Here is a 20,685-nt window from a genome sequence, read left to right on the forward strand (position 1 = left end):
TGATTGCTAATCACTCAGAAGGGCACTGAAGCACTGACATTTAGAGCTTTTCTACAATTTTTTTTTTGTGTGTGTGTAATGATTTTTTTTTTCTTTTCCATTATAGCTGGTTTACAGTGTTCTGTCAATTTTCTACTGTACAGCATGGTGACCCAGTTACACATACATGTATACATTCTTTTTTCTCACATTATCGTGCTCCATCATAAGTGACCAGACATAGTTCCCAGTGTCACAGAGCAGGATCTCATTGCTAATCCATTCCAAAGGCAATAGTCTGCATCTATTAACCTCAAGCTACAATTATGATATAGTCATTCTCATTGGTGGAAAAGGCCCACCAGATATGTTTCTATATATCTCAGCTTCAGTCATTGATAGGTTCAAATTCCGTCCTAGAGAGAAAGATCTTGAAAGAAATCACAGGGTGTGGTGTGGAAGGTGCTGGTGTTGGGCTGTATTCCACAAAGATAAGAAATGTGCACATGTTCTGGATTTAGAGTTGCTCTTCCCAGGACACCAGCAGCCCCAGGCAAATGCAGCTTAACTCCACTCTCTAGCCTGAGATCCATCTCTACTCCAGGTCAAATGTTTCTGTCAAAAATGTAAGATGATCACATCTTTTTCAGTTTAAGCAATAATCTTTTTTATAACCATTTCCAATTTTACCAAAGAGTTCTTTCTGTTCATAATGGACTACATTTATTTATTTGTTAAAATACTGATTCTGTGTATAGTATTTTGTTGTTGTTGTTGTTGTTGCCATATTCTCATCACTAAAAAGGAAACTTCCAAAAAGTCTACAGGGAGTTAATGTCTTTTATTTTATTTTATTTTTATTTTTATGACCGCATCCACAGCATATGGAAGTTCCCAGGCTAGGGGTTGAATTGGAGCTGCAGCTGCCAGCTTACACCTCAGCCACAGCAACATGGGATCTGAGCCATGTCTGAGGCCTATGCCACAGCTTGTAGAAACACCAGATCCTTAACCCAATGAGTGAGGCCAGTGATCAAACCTGCATTCTCACAGGCACTATGTTGGGTTCTTAACCCATTGAGCCACAGCAGGAACTGCGAGTTAATGTCTTTTAAAATATATGACATGCTTTAAAATATTAATGTAAGATTTATGTTTATCTGAATTCCACTCTGCCCCTTTCTCTCAGAGACTTATAATCTTATAAATGATTCTCTGGCTTTGTTTGGTATGAAGTGGTTAAACACTCAAGTCCTGGCTTTTGCACCACAAGGATAATTAAAATTATGACTTAAGAAAGTATCATGAATTCAATGACAACACTCTGGTGTCATGTAAGGTAGATTCCTTTTCACTGAAAGCTAGAGCAGCCCAAATGACCTTCCTGACAGCCACATGGCAGAAGAAAAGCAAAAAGGTAGCCCATCTAGTCCTTGCTGTCTCTGGAGATCATTCTTTTCACACTGAAGCAGAATATACAGTGTTCACTGGCTGCTGCATCAGCACTTATTCACTTCCTACTGGGAGAGGGCAGTGTGAGAGATACTGAAATACAGGCCCTTGTGAGAAAAACAGTCTCCCTTTACAGACACCACTGAGGCTGTGATGTGGGTAGAAACTTGGAGAAGCCAGCCTACAGTGTGGGAATGGTGGCATGAGAGGGGAGAGCAGGAAGCCAGATGGAAAGGACTTGGGATATCCGATGGAAGGATAAAACCCTATGTGGGGAGCCCTTGCAGCTTGCAGAATAGTTAAACAAGATGCTTAGTGCTGGACCTTAGAAGCCTCACTCTGGCTTTCTAATATCTCATGTTGCACCCTGTCAAGCCTGCATGTGATCAATTCTAAAATAGTTACTTAATTGTCTCAAGAGCTCCCTCTGTTAACTCCATGACAAGTAAGGATTCCATTTGACTGATATATGGAGCATTGATCCCTGATTCTGGGGTCACAGTGAGTAATAGTTCTGTCACAGCCCCCAAATACAGAGATATGAGCAGGTGTTTGGCCAGTCACCTCAGTGCCTCTCTTCCATTAGCAATTCAGGAGTGTCCTTAGGTCATTCAAATGTCAGTGGAAAGTGAGACTCTGAGTGGTGAAAAGAAACATGGATGGCTAATTTGGGGGTTTAAATTCCCCCTCCTCCTGCAGAGAAGAAGCAATTTGACACTTGTCTTGTGAGGACAATTTTTTCTGGAAGACAGTATCTATGATCCTTCTCAGGGGTTTACTTGGGTTGATTTCACTCCAAAATATGGTATTTGCAAAAATGCTCTAGATTTTATTTCATGCGCATTATTTCATTTCTGCCTTAAACCAATTATTGCTGATGTGTAATTATTAATCCTATGTCACAAAAGATGGAGATGCATTGCTCATAGGTATAAATTATTTTTCATTGGAGAAATATAATTAGCCAACAGAAATTGGACTTGAACTAGGTATCTACTGACCACAGGGCTCATGATCTTTCCTCGAAAAATTGTTGGGCAAAAAGCATAGTTTAAATAACAAGCATTTATATTCGTATGCAAAGAAATGATACTTAATTGATGAGTACACATGGTTTGCTGTTGTGAGACATGCTTTTATAATATTTTCTTAGCCTCTTTGCTGAAAACTCCATCTTGCCCTTCCTTACTTTGTCCCGTCTTCCTGTTTGAGAAACAGTCACGTGAAGGTAAAAGACTTGAGGATTCTCTGAAATGCTATGCAGAGATAGCTAACTCAAATGCTAATGATTCCTAAATGCCTATAGTTTAGAGTAAAAAGTTTAACCATTTACCAGCGAAGTGACTTTTAAAATAATAAAAAAAAACCCCTATATCCTGCACCTACAACCCCCTTTTCCCTTGAGGTAATTCTCAAGAGCACAATAAAAGCAGTGTGGTTTCTTGAGGCAGGGCTCTTGGTCCCTGAGACTTTGAGTCCCCCGGTTCCCACCTTTACTTAAGATAACTGTCTCTGTGTTTTGTTTTATGTTAACTTTTTCCTTAAGTTCCACAGCACCCGTTCTTCAGCCCCTTCCTGCTGAGCTGGTCTCAGCAGTTTATGAGACACCAAAGCCTGTCTGTTGTGTTTATTGGTTTAGATTCTATTTTTCATCTGATGAAACTCTGACAGTAGAGTGGCCTAAAGACACTGAGGTATCCAAAAGTAGGAAATAAACAGATACTTTTCCAAGGACAAGTGCATTTCTGTAATAGAAGGCAGTGTACAGGAACAGAGTGAGGTATTCCATGTCCTTGTCAGGCCCCTGGTGTGTTTTATCTAATTCTCTCTGCTGTCTCTGAACTCAAAGTGAGGATATAAATATATCACCCTCACCAAAGTGGAAGCAGGAGGAAAAGGCACAAATGAGAACAAGAGTTTGAAATATAAAATTCCACAGATATAATTTAATAGCAAGGAATGATTTTAGGAAGTGGACAGGAGGATTTTTATTTATAAATGTGTAACATTCTGAGTGCAGAGGGACCTGTCACACATAGTATATTGTGATGTGGTCTCTGAACACTTAATGGCATTCATTTTATTACCATTTTCCTCTGAAATAGAATGACATTCTAAACTGATCAATACAAGGATTTGGCTTCCTCAAGATGTTTACAGAGATTGTTGAAATTGAATAATATGAAATGTTCCTTTATTCTTCTGCTGACTGTTGCATTGTCTGACTTCTGTGGGTGTTTTAAGACTTTGGCAATGTTTACATCCAAACTAGTTCTGAACATGAGTCACAAGGAGCAGGTTAATCACTTGTCGAACTGTACATTATCATGGGCATTAAGAAAAGGTATGGAGTTATTCAGAAAGAGGGAAATGTATAGATTCTCAGGCAAGGAAAATTGTCAAAAAGACTTGCATTTATATTTTGCTTTTTTAAAATTTTTAAAAAATTTTTGGGTGCCCAACAGTGGCATGTAGAAGTTCCTGGGCCAGGGATTGAACTGGAGCCACAACAGTGACAAAGCCAAATCCTTAACCACTAGGCCACCAGGGAACCAGCTTTTATGTTTTTCTTTAACAATGTCAGGCTTGCTTCAGGTCTAATAATACTAGATCCCAAACTAGAACATACATAGCAGGCCTTTTCTTAGTGGGTTGAAAGTAAGAATAGGCCCTTTGCTGGGTGACTCTGGATCTCTTTCTGCTGCTCCTTCAGCTGGTGGTTGAAGAGAAGTGGGAAGGGAGAGGAAAAAGTTGTGGTTTTTTTTTTTTTTTTTTTTTTGGCAGTACCCGTGACATGTGGAAGTTCCTGGGCCAGGAATCAAACCTGCGCAAGGGATCAAACATTCACCACAGCAATGACTTGAGCTGATAGGGATGGAGTAGGCACAGGTAGTTGTAGAAGTCCCAATAACGGACCCTAGATAAAGAGGAAAACCTAGGGGACATTGGGAGACCACTGTAAGTGCAAGAACGCCATCAGAACAAGGCAGCCTTGCTTGACTAGTGGAGGTGCAAGGATCACTTCAGGTCATTGGGTGGGCGATGGGATGAGGCCTGCATTCAGATTCAGAACAAGGGCAAGAGTTTAAGGGCCACCCTTCACCCTTCGGCCGATTAGAATACACACGTTATAGGATACTAAGGAGGAGCTACTACTCTCAGAAAGGAATAGGTGGGCTTTTCCAACCGCCACTCCACTTGGATGATAAAACTATAGCCCACCGGATCCTCAGGGCAGAGCTTCCTTGCCTGCCTGCCTGCTTGCGTCACTCACAAACATCCTATCCTAATAAATCTATTTCTTGAATATCACTCTGTCTCTCCCTGAATTCTTTCTGTGCGGAGACATAAAGAACCTGAACCATAATAAGTCCAGACATTGGGTGAGTAAAATGTGGGTTCAAGTCCCAATCTGGGTTTTGGCTGAGTTCGAGTTCCGGCACATGGATTTAAGACAAAGTCTGTGTTCTGACTCAGTTCAGGCCGTTAGTGCTGTCAGTTTCAGAGTCATTGAAGTGACAGTGCCAGATCCAGATCTTTAACCTGCTGAACCACACAGGAATCCAAAAGTAGTTAATTGCTGATTGCTTTTCTAGTCTGTAATTATGTACCAGACTCCAAGGCAAGAATTTTCTCATCTTTTCTATAGTGTGCTGGTATTGTTATTGTCATTTTGCAGGAATGCTTATAAATTCCCAAGGTCAGAGACAAGTTCTCAAACTCTGACCCTCTGATTATAACTTGAATGTTGTTATTACCTAGGATTCTCTGGTTTGGAAGTGACAGAGACCTGGCAAAAAACATTTTAGACAAAAGGGAATTGACTAGCTACATGTGCAATAGAAATCTGGATATAAAAGGATAATTGGGCCTCAGAAATATGACCTACCTAGGACACTCTCTGAGTTTCATCCCTTCTCTTTGCTTGACAGCATCAGTTGTCAACTGTGTTCATCCACAGAGAAGGTATTATGTTCTGCTAATGACTCCTGTGTCTCTCATTTCTGAGCTTCATCACTAGAGAGACTGGGATTGAGACTTTGCCTCTCTAGAAATGTCCTTGGGAATTTTCCTATTGGCCAAATCCAATTAGATCATCCACAAACCAATGAACCATGCATATCAGGTGAATTATTATGATTGGCCTCTCTTGCTTGGGCAGATGCCCAATAATGATAGACAGGGCAGTGTACATTACATGAAATAATTTGGATGACAAAATGGCAGAGCGTGGAATTGGGAGTTCTATCTCTGACACTGTACATGTATGTGTCATGTATACACACGGCAAAGCTGCCACTGTTGGGAGCTCTCCTGATCTTAGAACAGACCACCCTCTTGGGATGAACCTATATTTGCTGGCTTGCAATGTAATGTACAACATCCCACTAGAGTACTCTGCCCACCCAAACTGCTCCATAAAAAGTCACTAATCACATTTTCCTTAAAATGTCAGAGAAGCCACTCATTTTCTGACTCCTAGATGGCCACTGAAGTGAATAAGATCCATATGAAAGAGAACTTTCACTGGCTTTAGCAGTGAGGGACTCTTGGAAGCCAAGTACCAATATTTAAGAAATTCTTACCAGGAAAGTGCAATTGGATGAAATAAGTTCCATGATTTTCCCTAAAGCCATGAGATTTTCTGCCAGCTTCTCTAAAGCAATGCCAACTAGACACTTGAGGTTGATGACAACATTGCTTGCTAAACACAAGAAGACACAAGAAAAGGCCTATGGTACCCTTCTAGTGGAGTGGTACTTTAAGGTTCTCCAAAAGGGAAATTCTGGAACTCCATCTGCCTTAGATAATCACTGAATTAAGTGGATGTGAGCCTAAAAAAACCTGTAAACTCTGCAGTCTAGAAAAGATGGAGGCCATGAGAGGGAGAGGTGATGGTAATTTTGAGGAGAGAAGGTCCTTAAAGAACAATTTTTGCAATCTGTCTAGACTTGAGGTCAATGCTAATGGTATGGCAGTGGCAACAGAAAGTCACTGGTTTCCTTGTGCTTAGGGTAGGAGTCCTAAGCAATGAGCTGGTGGAACAGGTGTGTCCTCCTGGAAGACAGTGACAGTAGGTGAGCCCCCAGCCACACTCTGAAAAGAGCTAGGAATATGCAAGTCTCATCTTGAAAATAAAACACAAGGAAAAGAAATTCTTTAGAAGAGAAACAGAGCCCCCATTAGGAGTACATTGTGACTTCAAATGCTTCATCATTTCCTCTCTTACAATGTGATTCAAACAAGAATATATCAGAGTACAATAGAACCCACCTGAACTCCTAACTGATTCTGACTGTGGATTCAAATCACCCAGATTACTTCTCAAGGCCATATCCCAATCTAATTAAATCAATCTCTGGAGGTGAGGCACAGGCCACCAACTGGGTTTCTGTTTTTGTTTTTGTTTTCATTTTACAGCCACACATGCACATATAGAAGGTTCTGGGCTAGGGGTTAAATCTGAGCTCTGAGCTACAGCATCTGGCTTACACCACAGCTACAGCAACACCAGTTCTGAGCCACATCTGAGACCTACACAGCATTTGAGACCTACACCACAGCTCGCGGCACTGCCGGATCCTTAACCCAACGCACAAGTGCAGAGATCAAACCACATTGTCAGGGATACTGGTCAGGTTCTTAACCCTCTGAGCCACAATAGGAACTCCCACTATACTGTCTTTATTATTATTATTAAAGTATATTTGATTTACAATGTTTCTTCAAGCTCTCTTGTACAACAAAGTGACCCAACCACACACATTTCCCTGTGCTCCACTGTACTGTCTTTAAAGCTCCCTGGATTCCACGATGCAGTCATGGTTGAAAACCACTGCCTTAAATAAACATGAGGTAAATAAATGTCTCCTTTTGCAAGAATAAGCAGAGTAAGAAAAATCACTAGAATTTAAAAAAGCTACTGCAACACAAAAGTGTAGGGACTCCTGGAGGAACTGGAGAAAAAAAGCTAGCAGGGGGTTCTTAATTTTTTTTTTTAATTTAACTTCTATGTATGCAATTCTTTAAAAAAATGCATTACTCACTCTTAAATACCTCTCTCAAGTCAATTATGGCTTTCATTCCTCGTTGATGAATAACAACATTGAAATATTTCAAGGTGAAATTGTCAGTTTGCCAAACATACATTTTAGCAGCAGCACTGCTGTCTTTATCTAAATAATATTTTTCCAGTTATTTGAGAATTTCATTTCATTTGGATCTGAATATTTTAAATAAAAGAAGAAAGAGAAGAAAATTTGAAATGGTATTACCAGTCATAGGCAGCACAAACACATAGGCCAAAACTCAAAGATAAAAACTGATAAATCTATCTAAAGAGATGAGTCTCTAGCCTCAATTAAATAAATGCAGTTAACTGTGTGAGAAACTGTGAAGAAAGACAAATCTAAAAATTAAAAATTAGTTAGAAGATCTAACATATGCCCTTTGAAATTAGTGACTGAAGGTTACTTTCAGGAGAAATTTTAAAATGATATATTTGGCTCTCTGGGAACTTATAAAATGTTAAGTCTATCTTCTTAAATTATACATGTTTAACTTGTACATTTTTCGGGAATGCATTATGTATGAAATTAAGGAACTGGGTAAAACTCAAGGAGGCAGAAAAAATAGCAGATCGCATTCCAAAGAGTATTTTAGGGAACAGCACATGGACTGAATGTAAGTCGTTTGTTTGGGAGATAATACCAGTAATGCTGAGAGGGACAGGGGAAGCAGGGCAGGGCACAGAAGGAAGCAAGCCATAGAGCACGCAGTATCAAGTGAGCAATTACCCTGGTTAACCAGGGCTTGATCACTTCTGGGACTGGGAGCTGGTGCAGAGCTCCTGCTTTTAGAGCTTTCCCACCTGGGGACAAGAGGGTGGATGTTTATCCACTAGTGAAGATTGCTGCCAGGAGGCACTTATTCCTTGGCACCTATAGCCTCTTCAGGCCACTGGGCATGGAGAATGGAGCCCCCACCCCACCCCCACCGCCCACTCCCTGTGTTGAGCCAGAGGTCCCAGCAATTGGATAAGCATAGAGAGAACATGAGTCGGTAGCATCTGCTAAAACGCCTGTTTTGAAATTAAACAGAACAGGGGTCAGCACACTTTTTTTTTGGTCAAGTACCAGCTGGTAGATATTTTAAGCTTTGTGTGCCACATATGGTCACTCTCACATATTTTTCTTTTTTTCTTTCTTTTGAGAACTATTTAAAAATGTAAAACCAACTGGTAGAATTTAATCCATTATTCCAAATCTTTAACATACTGAGGTTTAACCACATTCAAAAAATATGAAAGAACAGGCTTATTAAATTATAAGAAAATAGTCATTATAAATTTCAGTTCATAGTTTCAAATTTTCAAGAAATAGTGATTTCTTTTCAATGAATCAATGAGCTAAGATTCCCTAGCCTTAGTCTGTATGGCAAATGAAACATTCACCTCCGTCACCCACTGGATTTCTATCTCTCGGACTATGGTATCCTGTGTACTTATCTGCCTTCACTGAATTGGGAAGACTCTGGTCCTCAGGCATGATTAGCCTGGCAACCATAGGATGTACAATTTCTCTGGCTCTAGATTTTTATTAAGGGTCTTGGCTTGAAAAAGGAGGCGATTTAGTCAAAGCCCAAAAACCTCACAATTATCCTTTTCTTTAGGTATTTTTATCTGTTTTACCATTAGCTAGACAGCAGGATACACTTCTTCTCTCTTGTTTGAAGAATCCATAGACCTCTGTTTTTCCCTTCTCCCAGACTGAAATTAGCTTTTTCATCCAGAGGAGTCTCTCTCTATGTCTCTTCTACCTCCTCATAGACACTAACTCTGTCCTGAATCACACACAAACCTGATATTCAACATAATCTTCTAAGCAGGTTTAAGATTTTGAAATAAAAACAAATTGGAGAAGGAGGCATCCTTGCAGGGAAATTCTGCCCTCTGTCCATCACTGCTCTTGCTACTACACCAATTTTTTCCTGTTCCTCATACTCCATTGAATACACAAAGGAAAAACTACTATAGACTATTTTCTTTAAATATAGTGACATTGAATTATAAATAAAATACAAGAGTATACAAACAAAATCAAAACTCTCAATCTCTCATGCTTCTAATAAGCCAAACCACAATTGTTTATTATTTCCAAAATAATGACTGTGAGAAAGCTATATATCAAAATATAGAGGGTGTGTCCAATGAGGCGATCTGAGAAAAATTTAGAGGTTTATTCCAAGTTTTGACACAGGCATTCTTTTACATGCTATATGACCTAGTGTGGAGTTAGGGAAAAACTTAAAACAGTGCCTCTAAACAATTGTAAATTGCACAAAAACTGGAAAAAGTGGCAAAGGTAATACTAGGAAATTTTTTTTTAAAGAAGCTTTTAATTAATCAAAAAGTTCTCCTCTACCATGGAATACTGTGTAAGAATTATTGCATAAAAAACAAAAAAATAAAAATTTTCCATATATCAGAAATCTGCAAAATTGCTGATTCATCTTAGGAATTAGAGTTCTCTCTTAAAGCCTTCTTCTAATGGTAATAATAACATTAATAATAAATAGATTAATGGAGAATACTTCCCCAATCATTTTATGACGACAGAATAACACTAAAACATTATACCAAAAGTTGACAAGGATTTCTGGAAACTTTAAATTGCAGACCGGTTTTAGTCATGAACATAGATTCAAATCCCTAAATCAAATACTAGCAAGTGAAATCCAGACATAAATGTGTATATATGTATATATAATAATATATGTGTATATCTATATATGTGTATATATAATAATATGTGTATATTATATATAGCATATATGTATAATAGTATACATATGTATGTATATGTTATATATATGTATATATAATAATTCAAAATGATCAAGTATAGTTATCCCTGTAATGCAAGTTTGGTTTAACATTTGGAAATCAAAATGTGATGACACATTAACATGTTAAAGAAGAAAAATTATGATCATTAATTATTTCTCAACCATCTTAACATACGCAGAAGAAACATTTTGAAAAAATCCAATATTAATTTATCATTCATGTTAAAAAAAGAAAAAAATGAAAGAAATGAAAAACATTGATCAAACTTGGAAGAGAAGGCATTTCCTCAAACTAGTAAAAGCATCTACAAAATACCTATAAATAACTATATTTATGACGAAAAATAAAATATTTTATGCATAATAGCCCTAAGCTGAACCATCAGCAAGTGAATAAATAATGAAATGGTGGCATATTCCTATAATTAAATACTACTCAACAGTAAAAAGAATGTATGCATATATATACATACACACGCAAACACACATACACATAAGCAAACAATGAATCTCAAAAACAGTATGCAAGACAAAAAGAAACCAGCCATTGAAGAATATTTACAGTATTTGATTTATATGAAGTTTTAGAATCTGCCAAACTAATATATAAAATGAATGTATAGTTAATGTATACATAATTTATACATACATGTACAGAAATAATGTATAGTTTTAGGAACCAGTGCTTGTCTGAGGCAGGGGTTAAAAATGACTGCATGCCAAAGCCACAAAGGAACTTTCTGACACAATGGAAGTGCTCCACATCTTGAACCGAGCTATGGTTACAAGGGGCATACATCTATCAGTTTTTAAACTGTCTATTTCAAAGGAGGGGCCTTTTATATACATTATACCTAAAGAAAGATGATTAAAATGCATAATATTAAATAAAATCTAAGATACAGAACAATGTATTCTTCCTGGTCTAAATTGTAACACATAGATAGGTAATAGATAGATATAGATAGATGTAAGGATGTCAAAGAAACAGTGAAAAATAACACAACGTAATATTAAAGATGGTATAATGGAGATTTCAGGTAAGTTTTATCTTTGTAATTATAATTGACAAAACATAATTTACAATTTTTCTAAAGATGAATATGCATTACCTCTCCTGTAAGTTAAAAAAAGATTATGAAAAGGCAAGAAAAACATATAAAATGTCTGACACATAATAGATTTTTCAGATACATTTTGGAACTTCCTTTGAGCTCTTTCTTTCCCCCACTTTCTATACACTCTTTTAGGACCTCATTGTTTTTTCTGTCTCTTATGCATTTACTTCTGTTTCCCTTTATTCCCGCTGTATTACACATTAGTTCCTCTATACCCAGCTCTGACAATGTTTGATGAAAGCTTTCTCCTCAATTTAATTCAAGTCGGTACCAGAAATCTTCAAGGAACTAATTATTAAGTTTGCACAATACTGAAGCGAACATAGCCATACACAAAAACAAGATGATAAGAAAATAGAAAGTGTCTCCCCTGTAATTGCATTTTTTCATTTCCCCTGACCTTAATTCAGCCAGGACGATGGTTTTTCACATGCTTCCTGGGATTTCAAAGTCAGCCAGCACTAAGGGAAACAGTCTGTGAACAGCAATGTAAACTTATCCTCCAGGTACCTGCTCAGAGGCAGCCAGAAAGAAAGCTCTGCTTTACCCAAACTTGTAGTCATTGGCCAAATCCTCCTGTTGCATCCTCTTTGGGAGGCCAACTGGAAAGGCTCTCCTTTTGTTAGTTGCTCCCTAATAAAGAAAAACCTTTGTGATCCTACCTTTGGCAATCTAGGAAATCAGTCCTTCCATTCTGGCAGACACGGTGTTCCCAAAGAAAGGAAAGACAAGAACAACACGCTGGTTGACTGTAGTCAGGGCTGGTTGATACTGAGAAGAGACTAAAAAGGGAAATCCACAAAAATACTTATTACTTTCACTTTATAAGATGTTCCCTTACCTAAATATTTATAACTTTCCCCTCAGGAAGTTTTTATAGAAGAACGCATAAGTAAGGCACATACAAGGATGTTGCCTCTATTTGCTAACCTCTTGCTCATTTAGTTTTAAATTCTTAAGAGAAGAATCCACTAAAAAGTAATAAATGACATTACCAGAATTATTACTGAAATGACAAAAGTTACAATGTCAATATAGTAAAATTAAGTTATTTCTATATAATAACAACAAACAACTGGAAAATATAATGAAAATATATCTTTTTAAAACTATAAAGAAATTAAAATTCTTATTTAGAAATGAATTTAACCAGAAAGGTGAAATTGCTATACACTGAAATCTAGGAAAAATGCCAGAGAAATTGAAGAAGACCTAAATAAAAGGAAAGGGATAACAAGTTCATGGATGGAAGACTAAGTATTGTTAAGATTCTCCTCAGATTGACCTAAAGCCTGTGTTCTTGGGAGGGGCAATATAAGCCCTCAAAAGAATGAAACTTTATCCTTAGGGAGAAAAAACGCTCAGGTATTATAATGGCTCATTATCTTTCAAAGCTCAACCTTACCTGATAGAATCTTATTCTATTACTCAATTTATCTTGCTTGAGAGAATTTAAATAGAATTCATTTTTTCTCCTTAGGGGTGGGGTGGGGACCAACAATTTTTTAAAAAGGTTGAGAAACAGTGATCTAAATTTTCAAAACAATGCTAATCAAAAATTCCAGGAGTCTTTAATTAAACTGACAAGATAACTCTAAAATTTATATGGAAATTCAAAGTGGAAAAAAATGGAAAAGAAGAAAGAGGACTCAAGAAAGAGTATATTGGATTAAAGTTAAAAAAAACATAGACTAATAGATTAGAGAAATAAATTTGCACATACAAGCTCAATTAATTTTTGATAAACCTTCCGAAGTAGTTCAATGAGAAAAGGAATTTTTTTTTTTAAAATGGCATTGAAAGTACTAGATATTTGTATAAAAAATTAACCTGTAGATTATACTATACACAAAAATTACTGTGAGATTTATAATATGAATAAACATAAAAGCTAAAACAATGAAAATTCCAGAGAAAAACATCAGTGAATATTTTTGTGACATTGGATTAGATAGCAATTTCTTGGATACACAAAGGTACTAAATGTTAAAGTAAATGTCAATAACTTAGAACTTCTCTCCTAAAAACAAAATAATTTACAACTAAATGCTGAGTAATCTTCGACCAAATGGACTGGGCACTTTCAAAAAGATATCCTACTCCAGAAAACAAAAAAGATAACACAACGAGAGATAGGAGGGGCAATTACACCTTACAAGCAACCCCATACCTCCTGGATAGGAAGCCCCACAGACTGGAAAGTAACTGTTTCACAAAGATACACCTACAGGAGTGAGAGTTCTGAGCCCCACATTTAACCCCATGTGCAGGGAAATGGCACTGGGAGAAAGAGCCCCTGGAGCATTGAAGGCCAGTGGGCCTTATGCACAGGAGCTCCACAGGACTGGGGGAAACAGAGACCCATTCATAAAAGGTACACACAGAATTTTACGTGCACTAGGTCCCAGGGCAAAGCAAAGCCTCCATAGGAATCTGGGTCAGACCTGACTGCAATTCTTGGAGGACTTCCTGGGAAAAGAGGGAGTGAATGTGGCTTGTTGTGGGGAAAGGACATTGGAAGCAAAGATCTTCGGAATATTCATCAGTGTGGCTTTCTCTGGAGGTGGCCATTTTGGGGAAATCTGGCCCCTCCTATCAGTGCTGAGAATCCCCAGGCCAAACAACAATCCAGGTAGGATCACAGTCCTGCTCTTCAGTAAACATTTTGACTAAAGGCCCCCAGGCATACAGCCACCTCTAATTTCACCCAGAGACAAAGCCCTACCCACAAGAGGGATAGGAATCAGCCCCACCTACAAGTGGGCAGGCACCAATCCATCTCATCAGGAAGCCTACAGCAAGCCCCTGTACCAACTTCTGCCATAAGGGGGGCAGACACCAGAAGTAAGAGAGGCTACAACTCTATTGTTTGCAAAAAGGTCACCACACCAAAAAACCATAAAAATGAAAAGACAGAGAACTATAGCTCAGATAAGGGAGAAAGGAAAAACCCCCAGAAAAACAGATAAGTGATCACGAGATTCTCAGCCTCCAGGAAAAAGACTTTGGACTGTTGATGCTGAAGATGAGCCAAGACATTGGAAATAAACTGGAGGCAAAGATGGATAAGTTACAGGAAACACTGAGCAAAGAAATACTAGATATAAAACTTAAGCAAGAAGAAATGCAAAATACAATAACCAAAATAAAAAATTCATTAGAAGCAGCCAACAGCAGAATACAGGAGGCAGAAGAATGAATAAGCGAGGTGGAGGACAGATTAGTGGAAATCATGGATATGGAACAGAAAAGAGAAAAAAGATTGAAAACAAATGAAGAGAGTCTCAGAGAAACCTGGGACAACATTAAATGCACCAACATCTGTATTATAGGGGTGTCAGAAGGAGAAGAGAGAGAGACAAAAGGACATTCAAAACATTCGAAGAGATAATAGCTGAAAACTTCCCTAATAGGCGAAAGGAACCACTCACTCAAATCCAGGAGAGGCAATGAGTACCATATAAAATAAACCCAAGGAGGAACACCCTGAGACACACATATTAATCAAACTGACCAAAATTAAAGACAAAGAGAAAATATGGAAAGCAGCTAGGGAAAAGAAACAAATAACATACAAGGGAACACTGATAAGGTCATTGGCAGATTTTTCAGCAGAAACTCTGCAGGCCAGAAGAGAGTGGCATGATATACTTAATGTGATGGAAGGAAAAAAACCTCCAACCGAGATTACTTTACCTGGCAAGGCTCTCATTCAGATTTGAAGGGGAAACCAAAAGCTTTACAGGTAAGTAAAAGTTAAGAGAATTCAGCAACACTAAACCAGTTTTAAAATGAATACTAAAGGAATTTTCTAGGGAGAAAAGAAAAGGCCACAACTAGAAACAAAAATACCACAAATGACAAGGCTTACCAATAAAGGCATATATACAGTAAAGAAAGGAAATCATACACACACTTATGCTATCAAAATCAGAAATCATGAGAAGAGAGGGTACAAATGCAGGACACTGGAGATGCACTTGCCATTAAGAGACCAATAGCTTAATACAATCTCATATATATATATATGAGAATCCTATATCAAAACTTCAGTAAATGTAAACCAAAAATCTGCAACTGATACACAAACAAATAAGAAAAATCAACTCAAATACAACACTAAAGATAGTCATCAAACCACATGAGGAGAGAACAAGAGAAGGGAAGAAAAAAGAGCAAAAAAAAGAAAAAAAGAAAAAACCAAACCAGTTAATAAAATGGCAATAAGAACATACATATCAATATTTACCTTAAATGTAAATGGACTAAATGTTCCAACCAAAAGACATAGACTGGTTGAATGGATACAAAAATGAGATCCATATATATGCTGTCTTCAAGAGACCCATTTCACTTCTAGGGACACATACAAATTGAAAGTGACAGGATGGATTGAAATATTCCACGCAAATGGGAATCAAAAGAAAGCTGAAGTAGCAATACTCATATGAGACAAAATAGACCTTAAAATAAAGAATATTTTAAGAGACAAGGAAGGACATTATGTAATGATCAAAGGATAAATCCATGAAGAAGATATAACAATTTTAAATACATATACACTCAACATAGGATCACCACAATATGTGAGGCAACTGCTAACAACCGTAAAAGGAGAAATTGACAATAACACAATAATAGCAGAGGAATTTAACACCCCACTTACAGCATTGGACAGATCATCCAGACAGAAAGTAAATTAGGAGACATAGGCCCTGAATGAAGCATTAGACCAGATGGACTTAACAGGTATTTATAGGACATTCCATCCAAAAGCAACTGAATACACATTCTTCTCAAGTGCACAAAGAACATTCTCTAAGATTGATCACATCCTGGGCTACAAATCAAGCCTTGGTAATTGTAAGAAAATTTAAATCACATCAAGCACCTTTTCTGACCACAATGCTATATGACTGGAAATCAACAACAAGAAAGAAACTGCAAAAAACACAAACATGTGGAGACTAAACAACATGCTGCTAAACAACCAATGGATCAGAGAAGAAATCAGTGAAATAGAAATAGAAATGAAGAAAACCATAGAAAAGATCTATGAAACAATAAGCTGGTTCTTTAAAAAGATCAACAAAATTGACAAACCCTTAGCCAGACTTCTAAAGAAAAAAAGAGAGAGGACTCAAATCAATAAAATTAGAAATAAAATGGGAGAAATAACAATGGACATCACAGAAATACAAGGATCATAAGAGACTATGATATGCAACTACACACCAATAAAATGGAAAACCTAGAAGAAATGGACAAATTCTTGGAAAAGTACAATCTTCCAAGACTAAACCAAGATGAAATAGAAAAGATGAACAAACCAATCACAAATACTGAAATTGAAACTGTGATTAAAAAAAACTTCCCAAAACAAAAGGCCTAGATCAGATGGCTTCACAGGCAAATTCTATCAAACATTTAGAGAATAGCTAACACCTCTCCTTCTGAAAATATTTCAAAAAATTGCAGAGGAAGGGGCACTCCCAAGGTCATTCTATAAGGCCACCATCACCCTGATACCAAAACCAGACAAAGACACCACAGAAAGAAAAAATTACAGGTCAATTTCACTGATGAACATAGATGCAAAAATCCTCAACAAAATACTAGCAAACCACATCTGACAATACATTAAAAAGATTGCACATCATGATCAAATGGGATTTATCCCAGGGATGCAAGTGTTCTTTAATATTCACAAATCAATCAGTGTGATGCACCACATTAACAAACTGATGAATAAAAATCATATGATCCTCTCAATAGACACAGAAAGAGCCTTTGACAAAATCCAACACCCATTTCTGATAAAAACTCTCAGAAAATGGGCATAGAAGGACCCTACCTCAACATAATAAAGGCCATGTATGACAAACCCACAACTAACCTCATTCTCAATGGTGAAAGGCTGAAAGAATTCCCAATAAGATCAGGAACAAGACAAGGATGTCCACTCTCGCCACTACTATTCAACATAGTTTTGGAAGTCCTAGCCACAGCAATCAGAGAAGTAAAAGAAATAAAAGGAATCCAAATTGGAAAGGAAGAAGTAAAACTATCACTATATGCAGATGATAAGATACTATACCTAGAAAATCCAGACTCCACCAGAAAACTGTTAGAGCTCATCCATGGATTTGGCAAAGTCACAAGATAAAAAATTAATACACAGAAATTGACAGTATTTCTATATACTAACAGTGAAAGATCAGAAAGAGAAATTAGGGAAGCAATCCCGTTTGCCATCACATCCAAAAGAATAAAATACCTAGGAGTAAACCTACCTAAGAAAACAAAAGACCTTTACTCTGAAAACTGTAAGACACTAATGAAAGAAATCAAAGATGACACAAACAGATGGAAAGACACACCATACTCTTGGAGTGGAAGAGTCAATATTATCAAAATGACTATACTACCCAAGGCAATCTACAGATTCAATGCAATCCCTATCAAATTGCCAAGAACATTTTTCACAGAACTCGAACAAAAGATTTTAAAGTTTGTTTGGAAGCACCAAAGACCCAGAATAGTCTAAGCCATCCTGAAAAAGAAAAATGGAGCTGGAGGAATCAGGATCCAGGACTTCAGACTATACTACAAAGCAATAGTCATCAAAACTGTATGGTGCTGACAAAAAGACAGAAATATAGATCAGTGGAATAGAATAGAAAGCCAGAATTAAACCCATGCACCTACAGCCAACTAATATACAATGGAGAAAAGACACACTGTTCAATAAGTAGAAATTAGAACTCTCCCTAACACCATACACAAAAATAAACTCAAAGTGGGTTAAAGACCTAAATAGAAGACCAGATAGTGTGAAACCCTTAAAGGAAAACATAGGCCAAACGCTCTCCAACATAAATGACAGCAACATCCTCTCAGATCCACCACACAGAACAATGACAGTAAAAACAGAAATAAACAAATGGGAATTAATTAAACATTTCTGCACAGCAAAGGAAACCCTAAATAAAACAAAAAGTCAACCCATAGAATGGGAGAAAATCTTTGCAAATGAATCGACCTACAAGGGATTCATCTCCAAAATTTATAATCACCTCCTACCACTCAATACCAAAAAGGCAAATAACCCCATCAAAAAATAAGCAGACGATTTAAACAGACAAGTCTCCAAAGAAGACAAACAAATGGCCAAACAATACATGAAAATATGTTCAACATCACTCATCATTAGAGAAATGCAAATCAAAACCGCTATGAGGTACCATCTTACACCTGCTAGAATGGCCATCATCAAAAAGTCTGCAAATAATAAATGCTAGAGAGGGTGTGGAGAAAAGGCAACCCTATTACACTGTTGGTGAGAATGTAAATTGGTACAACCACTGTGGAAAACAGTATGGTGATTCCTCAGAAAACTAAAAATAGAACTACTATTTGACCCAGCAATCCCACTGCTGGACATCTATTCAGAGAAAACCATACTCAAAAAGGCACATGTACTCCAATGTTCATTGCAGCATTATTTTCAATAGCCAAGACATGGAAACAACCTAAATATCCAATGACAGTGGAGTGGATAAAGAAGTGGTACATATACACAGTAGAGTATTACTCAGCCATTAAAAGGAACAAAATACTGGCATTTTTAGCAACATGGATAGAACTAGAACTTATCATGCTAAGTGAAGTCAGTCAAACAATGAGACAGCAACATCAAATGTTATCACTGACATGTGGAATCTGAAAAAAGGACACAATGAACTTCCTTGCAGAACAGATACTGACTCACAGACTTTGAAAACCTTATGGTTTCCAAATGAGAGCGTTTGGGGATTGGGGGATGTGTTGGGGGTGTGGTATAGAAATACTATAAAATTGGATTTTGATTATCATTGTACAACTATAAATGTAATAAATTCATTGAGTAATAAAAGAAATTTTTTTTAAGTCAATGGCTTAGATATCATTAAAATTAAATAGTCTCTTCAAAGGATACCAGTAATAAAATAAAAAGACAAGTCCCAATTTTGGAGAAAATATTCTCAATACATACATCTGGCACATACCTAGTTATACACTCACATACATATGTATGTGAGGTGTGTGTGTCTGTGTTTGTGAACAGGTATATATATTTGTATAAAGCATTCTTACAACATATTAAGAGACAAAATTATCCCATATCCAATTAAAATAAGGGAAGACTTAAACATACACTTCACAAATAATGTTCTCCAAAAGGCAAAAGGTAATATATTCAATGAAATAGTCGTCAAAAAATGTAAAACAAACTGCAATGTGATACCACCACACACCCACTAGAATGACTATTCCATTCCAATTGTTGTCAAATTTGTGAAGCAACTGATATGCTCATGCATTACTGGCTGGAATATAAAATGGTACAAATGTTTTGAAAAACAGTTGGTTTCTTATAAAACTTAACATATGCTTACTGTGCAATCCAACAATTCCACTTTTAGGAATTTTCACAAGAGAAATGAACACGCATTTGCAAAAAGACTTGTATAAGACTGTCCATATTTCACTGATATTTTCTCAGAGTTGGAATAAATTTTATGAACAGGAGAATGGATTAAAAATAATATAGAACATTCATAGAATGGAATACTATTTAGCAATAAAAGAAAACAAATGACTAATGCTTGAAACAGCATTATGCTGAGTTAAAGAACCTGAAAACATAAGAGTACACACCGTATAATTCTCTTCATATGACATTTAAAAACAACAAAAACTATGGTGATAAAGATCAAAACAATGGTTGCCTCTGGGAGATGGGATTGCCAGAAAAAAAGGATGAGGAAACTTTTTGAGACAATGACTTAGTGGTTACAGGGATACATAGATTTGAAACAACTTACTGAAATACGCATTTACAATCTGTATCTTTTATGTCAATTAGACTTTAGTTAAGAAATAAAACATGGAAAAACAACAGAAGAAAATGTATAAATCAAAATCCACTGAAAAGATATATCAGAACAAAACAAAAATAAATGGATGAGGCTAAATCATAGGATTTAGGGAGGTACACCTGTATGATAAAACTAAAACAATGCAAGGAAGTGGCTTCAAAAAGAGGTGGATATTTGCTTAGGGGGAGTGGGAGAGGTTTTACTAGGAACAAGGCATTTTGAGGGGGATTCTGGAGTGGCTGATAATATTTTTTGACTTGATTGATTAAGTGCTATAAAGATGATGGCCTCATAATAGTCAGTTTGCTCTACATGCATTCTATATTTGTTTTCTATATCTATATTTTAGTTTAAAACAAGAGGATAAG

At 36.8% G+C, this 20,685-nt stretch overlaps 1 long non-coding RNA gene across 2 annotated transcripts in view; it reads right to left on the reverse strand.

Moving 5' to 3' along the window:
- The window catches only part of LOC110256712 (uncharacterized), a 451,478-nt gene that overhangs the window by 265,985 nt on the left and 164,808 nt on the right, over window positions 1–20,685 (reverse strand). For both annotated transcript variants that reach the window (XR_014828205.1, XR_014828206.1), the window contains exon 2: window positions 12,059–12,178. This is a non-coding gene — a long non-coding RNA (uncharacterized LOC110256712). The remainder of the gene's footprint in view (window positions 1–12,058; window positions 12,179–20,685) is intronic.

The sequence above is a fragment of the Sus scrofa genome, chromosome 14, assembly GCF_054392235.1.
Source record: "Sus scrofa isolate SSC_HxYL_T2T_F1_AM1 chromosome 14, Sscrofa_HxYL_maternal_Yorkshire_Landrace_v2.0, whole genome shotgun sequence".
In the NCBI taxonomy this organism is placed as follows: Eukaryota; Metazoa; Chordata; class Mammalia; order Artiodactyla; family Suidae; genus Sus; species Sus scrofa.